Below are 11695 nucleotides of genomic sequence, written 5' to 3' on the forward strand. Positions count from 1 at the left end.
CGACCCACGTACTGTATTTGACACGCATTACAACTGATGACATATACTATAAACTTTGTGAATTCCAGACTGTATGGTGTAGAGAAAACTGGAATATCATTAAATGATGCAGAAGATTTTTTGCTACTGGGGGCATTTTTATTTATGAGGGACTCTCTGGGGACCACACTGGCTTTAGACAGAGCTCTATTAATGATTTTATTTGGATAGCCTCTCTCTTTGAATCTTTTTGACATGTTGGTGGCCTCATGAGTAAAGTCTTCTGAAGAACTACAAAGGCGTTTAAGCCTTAAAAATTGGCCATAGGGCACTCCATTAATGGTGTGTCTGGGATGGGATGAATCTGCCCAAAGGAGGGCGTTTCCTGCTGTCCCCTGCACGAGAGACCGTAGCTATACGTCGGCTCTCGCGCAGGCCACTAGGGGCGCGTGCACCCCCGACTCCCGTGCGCGTGCCCGGCGGGGGCGATTGCCCCTGGGCACATGCAATCGCTCGTTATAGAGCGAGGAACGGGAGCTGTGTGTGTAAACACACAGCTCCCGGTCCTGTCAGGGAAAGAAATGCCTGATTGTCTGTTCATACAATGTATGAACAGCGATCTGTCATTTCCCCATGTCAGTCCACCCCCCCTACAGTTAGAACACACCCAGGGAACATACTTAACCCCTTCCCCGCCCACTAGTGTTAACCCCTTCCCTGCCAGTGGCATTTTTATAGTAATCCAATGCATTTTTATAGCACTGATCGCTATAAAAATGCCAATGGTCCCAAAAATGTGTCAAAAGTGTCCGAAGTGTCCGCCATAATGTCGCAGTACTGAAAAAAAAAACACTGATCGCCGACATTACTAGTAAAAAAAAAATTAATAAAAATGCCATAAAAAAAAAACCCTATTTTGTAAACTCTATAACTTTTGCGCAAACCAATCAATAAACGCTTATTGCGATTTTTTTAATGAAAAATATGTAGAAGAATACGTATCGGCCTAAACTGAGGAAAAAAATGTTTTTTTTTATATATTTTTGGGGGATATTTATTATAGCAAAAAGTAAAAAATATTTTTTTTTTTTCAAAATTGTCGCTCTATTTTTGTTTATAGCGCAAAAACTAAAAACCGCAGAGGTAATCAAATACCACCAAAAGAAAGATCTATTTGTGGGAAAAAAAGGACGCCAATTTTGTTTGAGAGCCACGACGCACGACCGCGTAATTGTCAGTTAAAGCGACGCAGTGCCGAATCGCAAAAAGTGCTCTGGTCTTTGACCAGCAATATGGTCCGGGGGTTAAGTGGCTTTTTTCCCCCCGAATTTCCCTTTCCCATCCTGAAGTAGAAAATGACAAAGAAACAAAAAAAGTATGTGGGTTTCCCCCAAAATCTATGATTCGTGTTGCAAAAGAAGTACTGTGGGGGACAGCTCCAGACTGACAGTGATTATGGCATCCTGAGCTGCTTTCTCCATACAGAGGGATGTATAAAAAGAGCCCAGAGTTGTACTTTAAACTTTGGGGTAGATTCAGAAAGCAATTACGCCTGCGTATCCATAGATACGCAGCGTAATTGCTAAGTAGCGCCGGCGTATCTACTTTCTGTATTCAGAAAGCTAGATACGCCGACTGTAGCCTAAGATACGACTGGCATAAGTCTCTTATGCCGTCGTATCTTAGGGTGCAATCTGACGCTGGCCGCTAGGTGGCGCACCCGTAGTTGTCAGCGTAGAGTATGCAAATTGCATACTTACGCCAATTCACAAACTTACGTGCGGCCGGCGCTCATTTTTTATGTCGTTTGCGTACGTCGTTTTCGCCGTAAGGCTGTTCCTGCTAATAGGAGGCACAGCCAATGTTAAGTATGGACGTCGTTCCCGCGTCGCGATTTTCAAATTTTGCGTCGTTTGCGTAACTCGTTCGTGAATGGCGCTGGACGCCATTTACGTTCACGTCTAAGCCAATGACGTCCTTGCGACGTCATTTACCGCAATGCACGTCGGGAAATTTTCCCGACGGAGCATGCGCAGTACGTTCGGCGCAGGAACGCGCCTAATTTAAATGATCCACGCCCCCTACGGGATCATTTAAATTACGCGCGCTTACGCCGGCCCCTTTTACGATACACCGCCGCAAATTACGGAGCAAATGCTTCGTGAATGCAGCATAGCTCCAGTAATTTACGGAGGTGTATCGTAAAAACGATACGCTTCGCCGCCGTATCAGTGCGCGCCCCTACCTGAATCTGGGCCTTTGTGTTTTGCCTAAATCACAATTTAAATTGAAGATTTGATAACACAACTTTACATTTTCTTTTAGGTAAGCTATATATATATATATATATATATATATATATATATATATATATATATATATATATATATATATATATATATATATATATATTAATTAAATCCTTGTGGCTCTCAATAGATTCTAAATTATCAAACACTCAAGAAATTATCAGGAGTCCCAATAGACCTTTACAGCTTGTCTTTACGTGTGTTTTCACTGTAACATTTCCTATATAAATGTGTAAGGGTTTGCATTCAGTATTTTAATGAAAAAGGAGGCATACACCATGTTTACTAGTCCTGTGCCACCTGTTGCATTAGAAGGTAAGTGGCTAATTGTACTTACATAAAATGGAAAATTAAGGAGAATTCACAAACACATTGAGCAAGTCATTGCCTTAGTAAATCCAAGTTCAAAGTACATTTTTCCCTCACATTCTTTCATTATTTTACAGATATATATTCAGATAAAAGAAGCTGACATTTCTGTATATGTGGGTGTCTAAGGTTATGTCTAAGGTTATGTTATGATGTAGTAAGTAGCATTGCATTTTTGAAAAGATATCTACAGGGGGCTAGATCCACGTAGATCGGCGTAATTTTAAATGGGCGTAGCGTATCGTAGTAACGCTACGCCGCCGCAACTTTGAGAGGCAAGTGCTGTATTCACAAAGCACTTGCCTCTAAAGTTACGGCGGCGTAGCGTAAATCTCACGGCGTAAGGACGCCTACATCAAATGAGGAACAGGGGGCGTGTTTTATGTAAAGTAAGCATGACTCCACGTAAATTACGCTTTTTTCATACGGCGCATGCGTGCGCATGCTCAGTATCACATCGAATTTTCAAATTAAATTACGCCCGCTCAATGCCTAGACGACGTGAACATAATTTACACAAAGCCCTATTCGCAAACGTTTTACGCAAACGACGTACACAATGGAAAATTTGACGCTGGCCCGACGTCCATACTTAATATTGCGTACGCCTCATAGAGCAGGGGTAACGTTATGCCGAGAAAAGCCTTACGTAAATGACGTAAAAAAAAAAAAAATGCGCCGGCCGGACGTACGTTCTGTGAATCGGCGTATCTAGCTAATTTGCATACTCTACGCGGAAATCAACGGAAGCGCCACCTAGCGGCCAGCGTAAATATGCACCTAAGATCCGACGGCATACTAAGACGTACGTCAGTCAGATCTAGCCCAGCTTCAGGCGTATCTTGTTTTGTGGATACAAAACAAAGATACGCCGGAGCAGCCTAGAAGTTACGTGGCATTTCAATAGATACGCCGCCGTAACTTCTTTGTGGATCTGGCCCAGGGTGTCCAAGAATATACATTTCCAAATTTTTCATACAAACAGTATTTTGGTTAGAACATTTAAAGAAAATTGATAATAAAAAAAAAAAAAAATACAGACCCAGGGCAGTGTAGTCAGTTGTACTTATATTTAGCCTCTCTGCAGTCTCTCTGCATTGTACAGAGCAGAGAACAGTAAGGCTTCAGACCGATACTGATAGAAGGGTGAAGGATATTTTGATTCATATGGATTCATTTGAAAAGACAGGGAAAATAAACCACGCTAACAAATGCTAAACAAGTGCCTGGAAAACTGAGCTGCAATTATCATGTATAACATAAATACAAAGATGAAAATTTGAAAGAAAAATAAAATCGTGCTAACCTTAACCACGTAAGATCCGGACCATTTTTTGCGATTCGGCACTGCGTCGCTTGAACTGACAATTGCGCGGTCGTGCGACGTGGCTCCCAAACAAAATTGGCATCCATTTTTCCACAAATAGAGGACCAGATTCACAGAAAAAGTACGCCGGAGTATCTGCTGATACTCCGGCGTACTTTCAAATTTGCTGCGTCGTATCTTTATTTGGAATTCTCAAACAAAGATACGATAGCATTTGGCTAAGATCCGACAGGCGTACGGCTTTGTACGCCTTCGGATCTTAGGATGCAATACTTCGGCGCCCGCTGGGTGGAGTTTGTGTCATTTTCCGCGTCGGGTATGCTAATTAGCTGTGTACTGCGATCCACGAAGGTACGCACGTTCATAGCATTCTCTTACGTCGTCGCTAGTCGGCTTTTCCCGTCGCAAAGTTGCGGCTGCTATTTAGGTGGTGTGAAAGTAGACAGCCCATGTTAAAGTATGGCCGTCGTTCCCGCACCGAATTTCAATTTTTTTTTTCCGTAAGTCGTCCGGGAATACGAAAGGACGTAACGCACGTCGCCGTTCAAAACATTACGTCGGGGCGACGTAATTTCGCACAAAGCACGGCGGGAAATTTCAAAACGGAGCCCCTTATCTATTGATTAGTAGGGATGAGCTTCGAGTTCGAGTCGAACTCATGTTCGACTCGAACATTGCCTGTTCGGCGAACGACGAACAATCTGGGGTGTTCGCGGCAAATTCGAAAAGCCGCGGAACACCCTGTTAAAGTCTATGGGAGAAATCTAAAAAGCTAATTTTAAAGGCTAATATGCAAGTTATTGTCCTAAAAAGTGTTTGGTATCCTGGGTCCTGCCCCAGGGGACATGTATCAATGCAAAAAAAGTTTTAAAAACGGTCATTTTTTCGGGAGCAGTGATTTTAATAATGCTTAAAATGAAACAATAAAAGTGAAATATTCCTTTAAATTTCGTACCTATGGGGGTGGTGTGTGTAAAGTTATCATGTGAAATAGCGCATTTTTCCCGTACTTAGAACTGTCTCTACACAAAGTGTCATTTCTGAAAGAAAAAAAGACATTTAAAACTGACTTGCGTGGGGGTCCCCCCAAATTCAATTACCAGGCCCTTCAGGTCTGGAATGGATATTAAGGGGAACCATGCCGTCAATTTAAAAAAAAAAATTACATGGGGTTCCCCCCAAATATCCATTCCAGACCCTTCATGTCTGGTGTGGATTTTAAGGGGAACTCCACCCCAAATTTAAAAAAAATGGCATGGAGTTCCCCCAAAAATCCACACCAGACCACTTATCTGAGCACGTTAACCTGGGCGGCCGCAGAAAAGAGGGGGGGGACAGAGTGCGCCCCCCCTCTCCTGAAACGTACCAGGCCACATGCTGGGTCTTGCAGGCTTGTAGTTTTGTGAACAAAATAAATAACTTTATGGATGCCTACAGACCTTCTGGTACAATCTTTTTTATTGATTTTTTTTAAGAAATGAAAAATGATTTATAATAATCCCACGCAGGGGATGTAAACAATAAACATAATATGACACAGCTTAATAATGCACATTAGAAGCAAATGTGATAGTGGGAATTGTCGAACATCAACAACCCTCCAGCCAGGGTAACTGAGCTTAATTGCTCAAAAATTATATTGTGGAATAATGCACAAAAATTTGAAAAACAAAACTAAAATCAGGGTCATACAAACAAAGAACACAAATGAAAAGACAGACAAAATAAAACAGATGGGAAAAACAAATAAAAAAGAGAGAAAGAAAGAATGAGAGGAAGACAAAAAATAAATAAATACAGTGGGGGGGGGGGCTAGGTGGTGAAAGGGGGACACCAGAGAGAAGGAAAGATGAAGGAAGAAAGGGAGTATTGAGTAGAAAGAGGGTAGGAAAAGACAGGGGAAGGATAGTGTACCCCCAGGTCGGGAGGGAAGAGGAGGTCAACTGGCGAGGCCTAAACTGATCGGATACAGAGTGGGAAGAGCGCAGGACCACCACGGCCCCAAACCTTGAGGAACTTGACATTGGAGTCATGAAGAATACTGGACATCTTCTCATTAATCATGAGAGTCGTTAAGATGCTCTTCACCTCTGCAAACGAGACAGCTGGCTTCTTCCAGGTCCTTACTATTGCACGCTTTGCAGCGATAAACAAATAAGTGGCCAACTTTTGTTGATAAGAGAAGAGGCCCGGGATCGGGCAGTGGAGCAAGGCCCATTATCATCCCTGCGGGGGGATATATGGAAGAGGGTGGACAGAAAACCGAAAATCCTTGACCAGAATCCCACCAGATGGGGCAGGACCACCAAATATGAAGTTCATCTCCACGCTGACCACAGCCCCTGAAAGATCTATCACTACAGGATGGGTTTGTTTTGGCGATACGGGAAAGAACCCAGTACCAACGGAGGAGCACCTTATAGGCTGCCTCTAGGGTAACCGTATTAAAGGAACATTTTGCAGTATTAGACCAGGCTTTGCTCCATTCCGCTAGGTCGATGTGGGATAAGTCTCGCTCCCAGTGGAGGACATAAGACAACGAGGTTGGAGTCCTGCTTGAGTTGAGGGAGGAGGGATGCCTACAAACTTTCAACCACTAGTGTATATACTGTACATAAATCAAGGGTGAGCCCCCAATAAAGCAAATAAAGGGAGGAAACAGAAAAAGAAGGGGTTAATATTTCCTGCCATTAAGAATTTAATAGAACACATATCAATAGACTTTCTCAATATTCCATGAATCTATAGAACATTTTAGAAGGTAAACAAGCATTTTATTACATCATAGTCATCATTATTAAAATTATCATACATCAGTATACATTATTAAAATACATGCTACACCCCCCTCATGTTGTGAAGAGTGTTTCTCTTGATAAATATAATTAGGCAAATACAGATCCAAAATCATCAGAAATAGCATAGCAAGCTACAGGAAGACAGACCCAGATAGAACAGTGTTCTCTACATTTTTCATGGTGCAAGACGTTACTTCAGGAGGCAAAGGGGAAGATGTGAATTTTCTCTGAATGAACAAAAATTATTCATAATTAACAATCAACATAATGTTACAGCAAACACCAGGCTGAGCATCAGGGCATACCCATAGTGGACCAACAAGGAACCACATAAAAAAATATATACCCCAAACAGGGCCGGTCACAGGCGCCTGGGTGCAGAAATATTTCTGGCGCCCCCACATGGGCGCCGTCATTTTACTAACTCCTCCCCTTTACAAATGTTTTTATGGCAATGACTTAACCACAGAGATGCTCCCCAACGAAGGATCATGATCTCTTAACAATAAACAAAATACAGGAAGAGAAGCAGAGTACTTTATTGGGACCTGGAGGGGGGCCTCTGTGATGGACACAGAGAGGGCTTCTGTTAGAGAGTCAGTTAGATGTTTGGTGCCCCCACCTCTGCAGGCGCCTGGGTGCAATGCACCCTGTGCACCCTGCCTAGGATTGGCCCTGACCCCAAACCTCAGGCAGAGCCCATGCCATGGATGGATGTGAGAGCAGACCAGCTATTGACAGGCATGGCAGACAGAAAAACCTCCTATATACAAAATATGAATATGGAAAATATGTATAACCCCATTGTCAATGCACATAGAATCAATAGCCTGTCTTTAAACATACAGAGTACTGACCGATTATACTAGTTGTTGGAACATCAGTTGCACAACGCAGCCACAGAGGTAAGGGCCACTCCCTCAGAGGAGCCAGTAAAAAGAAGGATACTTCAATTCAGCCAACATAAACTAAATAGACCCAAATCTAGGAAGAAGACCATCCATAGAAGTGCATATGGTGTTGGGAATACCGCTGGTTCCCATATTTCTAAAAAAAAAGGTTCCCTGATATCAGTTAAATTCACAGGTTCTTGTTTCTCACATGGCCATGAGCAATCTCATGATGGTTGACCCAACAGGATTCACACAATTCTTTTGTCACTCCATTGGATTTTTTAGAGCAAGGCAAAGAGACAGAGCAGCATAAATGCATACAGTCTTCTCAAGACCTCCTACTCTCAAGCTTTCTCATCTCCTCCTCCCATTCTCATCTCCAGGATTTATCCAAAGCCTCTCCCATCCTCTGGAACTCGCTACCTCAACCTGTTGGGCTATCCCCTACTCTTGCTACCTTCAGGTGATCCCTGAAAACTCTTCAGGGAAGCCTATCACATCTCCAACTAATCTTTTACCACTTTTTATCAGCTCATTCCCAACAGTTACAATCCTCTTGTATTTTATTAGATTATAACTGTATTGTCTCCCTTTTAATATTGTAAAGTGCTGCGTAAACTGTTGGCGCTATATAAATCCTGTATAATAATAATAATAATAATAATAATAAAACAGTGTCACCTACCACGGGCTGACTTTGAGCACATGACGTGGTCTTGTCCGGGCATCAGTAGATATTGGAGACAGGTTTTGGATATACTATCAGAAGTGGTGGGAGAATGCATCCCATTTACTCCAGAAGTATGTCTATTGTGGTTAATCGAGTGTCAGAGGTGGAATGTATATGCTAAGACTTGTTTACAAGAAACTTTATTTATGGCCCGCAAACAAATTGTACTTGGATGGATGTAACCTACACCTCCTTCGAAGGGACAATGGCTTGGGGCGGTAAATCAAATCCTTCCATATGAGAAACTATTGTACGATCATAGAGGGACACCCCAGAAATATTATAGAATTTGGGATGAGTGATTGAACTCTGGGTTAACTCTTAGTGGTGAATAAGTAGAAGAGGGGCACTAATAGAAGGATATTCTGATTATTGGAAGTCAGTAAAGAGGGGGGAGGGACGCTGCAACCAGGGTAACGGGGTAGTTTGTTTTGTTTCCTTTTTGTTATCTGTTGTTTTTTTCTTTTTCAAGGTGGAATGTAATGTATAATGACACTTTTTCTGTCAATGTGGTTGTATTTATGAAATGGAAAAAGATTTAATGAAGAAACATAATAATATTGACGGATGTAGACAAAAGAATAAAATAAAAACGTATTTAAAAAATAAAAAATAAAACAGTATGTAATGCGTACCCCCCTTCCAGTCACTTTACCCCAGAAACAACACTAAACATCATTAATTTGACCACGTTAACCCCAGATGAGAAATACATTTTGAACTTGGCCCTCAGTTTTTGCCCATCTGAATCCTTGGACAAAATGGAAACTATAAAAGATTTGTATCTCTTTGACCACAATTTAACTTTTAAGTAGCTCTTTGATCAGGAAAGGCAACAAATGAGAACTGAAAAGGAATTGGCTGAGCCCCCCTCGGCTTATACTCGACTCACCTTTTAGCGCCTGATCTCCTTGGCTTTGTGGACCCAGCCACACATATAGCCCAACTCTCCCTCTACAAGTGTGCAAAGTTTGTTTTCTGGGGGACCTAAGGTCGGGGAGCACCGATTTTTCAAACCCGGGCACCCCTTCCCTAGACTCCCATGTTAAATGGTAATTTCTATGGCAACTTTGGCCGGTCGTAGGTCCCCTGGACCCGGAAATTGGCACACATATAGCCCAATTTCCCCTCCACAAGTGTGCAAAGTTTGTTGTCTGGGGAACCTACGGCTGGGGAGCACCGATTTTTCAAAGCCAGGCACCCCTTCCATAGACTCCCATGTTAAACGTCAGTCTAGTCATGGACACAGTGAGGCATGGGCATAGTGAGGCATGGGCATAGTGAGGCATGGGCACAGTGAGGCATGGGCACAGTGAAGCATGGGCGCAGTGAGGCATGGGCACAGTGAGGCATGGGCACAGTGAGGCATGCAGATGGACACCCTAGGCTTATACTCGAGTCAATAAGTTTTCCCATTTTTTTGTGGTAAAATTAGGTGCCTCAGCTTATATTCGGGTCAGCTTATACTTGAGTATATACAGTACCTCTACTTCGTACCCTTCAAATTTGTCATTATCACAGAGACATGCTTTACTGGGTTTGCAACATCATAGTAATATTATAAAAACATCTGACAAAGGGGGGGGAATAGTTATTATGACTAAGGCACAGCATAAAAAATGTGTCTTGATGTATTAAACAATATTGATTGGTATTTGTCCATGCAATCGAGAATGTCTTGAGCGCTTCATTAAGGAGTTCAGGGCTTTATGCACAGAGGTCTTCCTGGAAGGCATCATTAGTAAAGAAGCCTTTGATTTTCTCAATACCAAGTTTCATGCACACATCTACCATTTACACCCTCCTAAAGACACACAAATTTGAAAACCAAAAAAAAAAATCCTCTGCCCTGCAAAAAACAAATTACTAAGTGAAAAAAAATTCTGTGTTAATATCAATACATATAATTTGGTTGCATCAACCAGTGATGTATGTTCCCACACCAAGTGAAAGTCTCTAATGTGAAAAGCCATGCAATCAATAATTCAATAATCAAACATACATAAAATGCATCAAATCAAACCAAATAATAACTCTTGTGTCCTATATACATATAAACAAAATATAAATATCTTAACCAGTTAAGGACCGGCTCCTTCACATTTACATTGGCAGAATGGCACGGCTGGGCAAAGTAACGTATATTTACTTCACTTTGAAATTCCCGCCGTTCCGGGGAGCTCCGTGACCGTGCCCACGGGACCCGCAGACTTGACGTCCACCGGTGTCCGGCGATCGGGTCACAGAGCTGTAGAATGGGGAGAGCCAAGTGTAAACAAGGCATCTCCTCTTTCTGCCTAGTGACAGGACATGGATCGTCTGCTCCCTCTCGTCGGGAGCAGCGATCAGTGATGTGTCACTTGTAGCCACGCCCCCTAGTTAGAATCACTCCCTAGAACACACTTAACCCCTTCAGCACCACTTAGTGGTTAACCCCTTCCCTGCCAGTGTCATTTTCACAGTAATCAGTGCATTTTTATAGCACCGATCGCTGTAAAAATGACAATGGTCCCAAAAATGTGTCAAAAGTGTCCGTTGTGTCCGCCATAATGTCGCAGTCATGATAAAAATCACAAATCACTGCCATGACTAGGGATGAGCTTCGTATTCGAGTCAAACTCATGTTCGACTCAAACATCGTATGTTGGTTCGTTTGTCGAAATACGAACAAAACGGGTCTTTCGCGCCAAATTCGAGTTACGTTTCACAGACCATAATTCACTGCGGCATCGCTGGCTGATGATTGGCCAAGCATGCAATATGACCCGCATGCTTGGCCAATCACAGCTTGCAAAAAACGAAGAGCCATAATTGACCAAACCCAGGGCGGCTTTGGCCAATTATGGCTCAGGGGGTTTAGTACACGCCCCACACTATAAAAGGCTGCCTGCAGGTCGGCCTTGTGTAGTGTGTTGCGGTGGTTAAGAGAGGACAGAGAGAGTGTCATTTTTTGCAGGTAGATAGAGCAGGCAGGCAGGCTAGTCAGTTAATGTTACAGTGTGTAGAGGATATATATACATCCCAGGTGTTGTACATATATTTATACACTGTATAGTTTAGCTAGATCAGTTGTTCCTAATTTACTGGCAGGCAGGTGATTGTGCTAGCTGCAGTATTCTTATGTGGTTTATTGCTTGTGTCCTCTGCACCTAAAGCTACTTGGTGTGTACTGGCCGTGTGCTCTGTAGTTTGCACCTAAAGATTCAGGAGAAGTGATTTTAATGATGCTTAAATAAAAAATAAAAAAATGAAAAATGAAAAATTCCTGCTGGGTGTCTATAGTATGCCTG

The sequence above is a fragment of the Rana temporaria genome, chromosome 3, assembly GCF_905171775.1.
Source record: "Rana temporaria chromosome 3, aRanTem1.1, whole genome shotgun sequence".
NCBI classification, from domain to species: domain Eukaryota; kingdom Metazoa; phylum Chordata; class Amphibia; order Anura; family Ranidae; genus Rana; species Rana temporaria.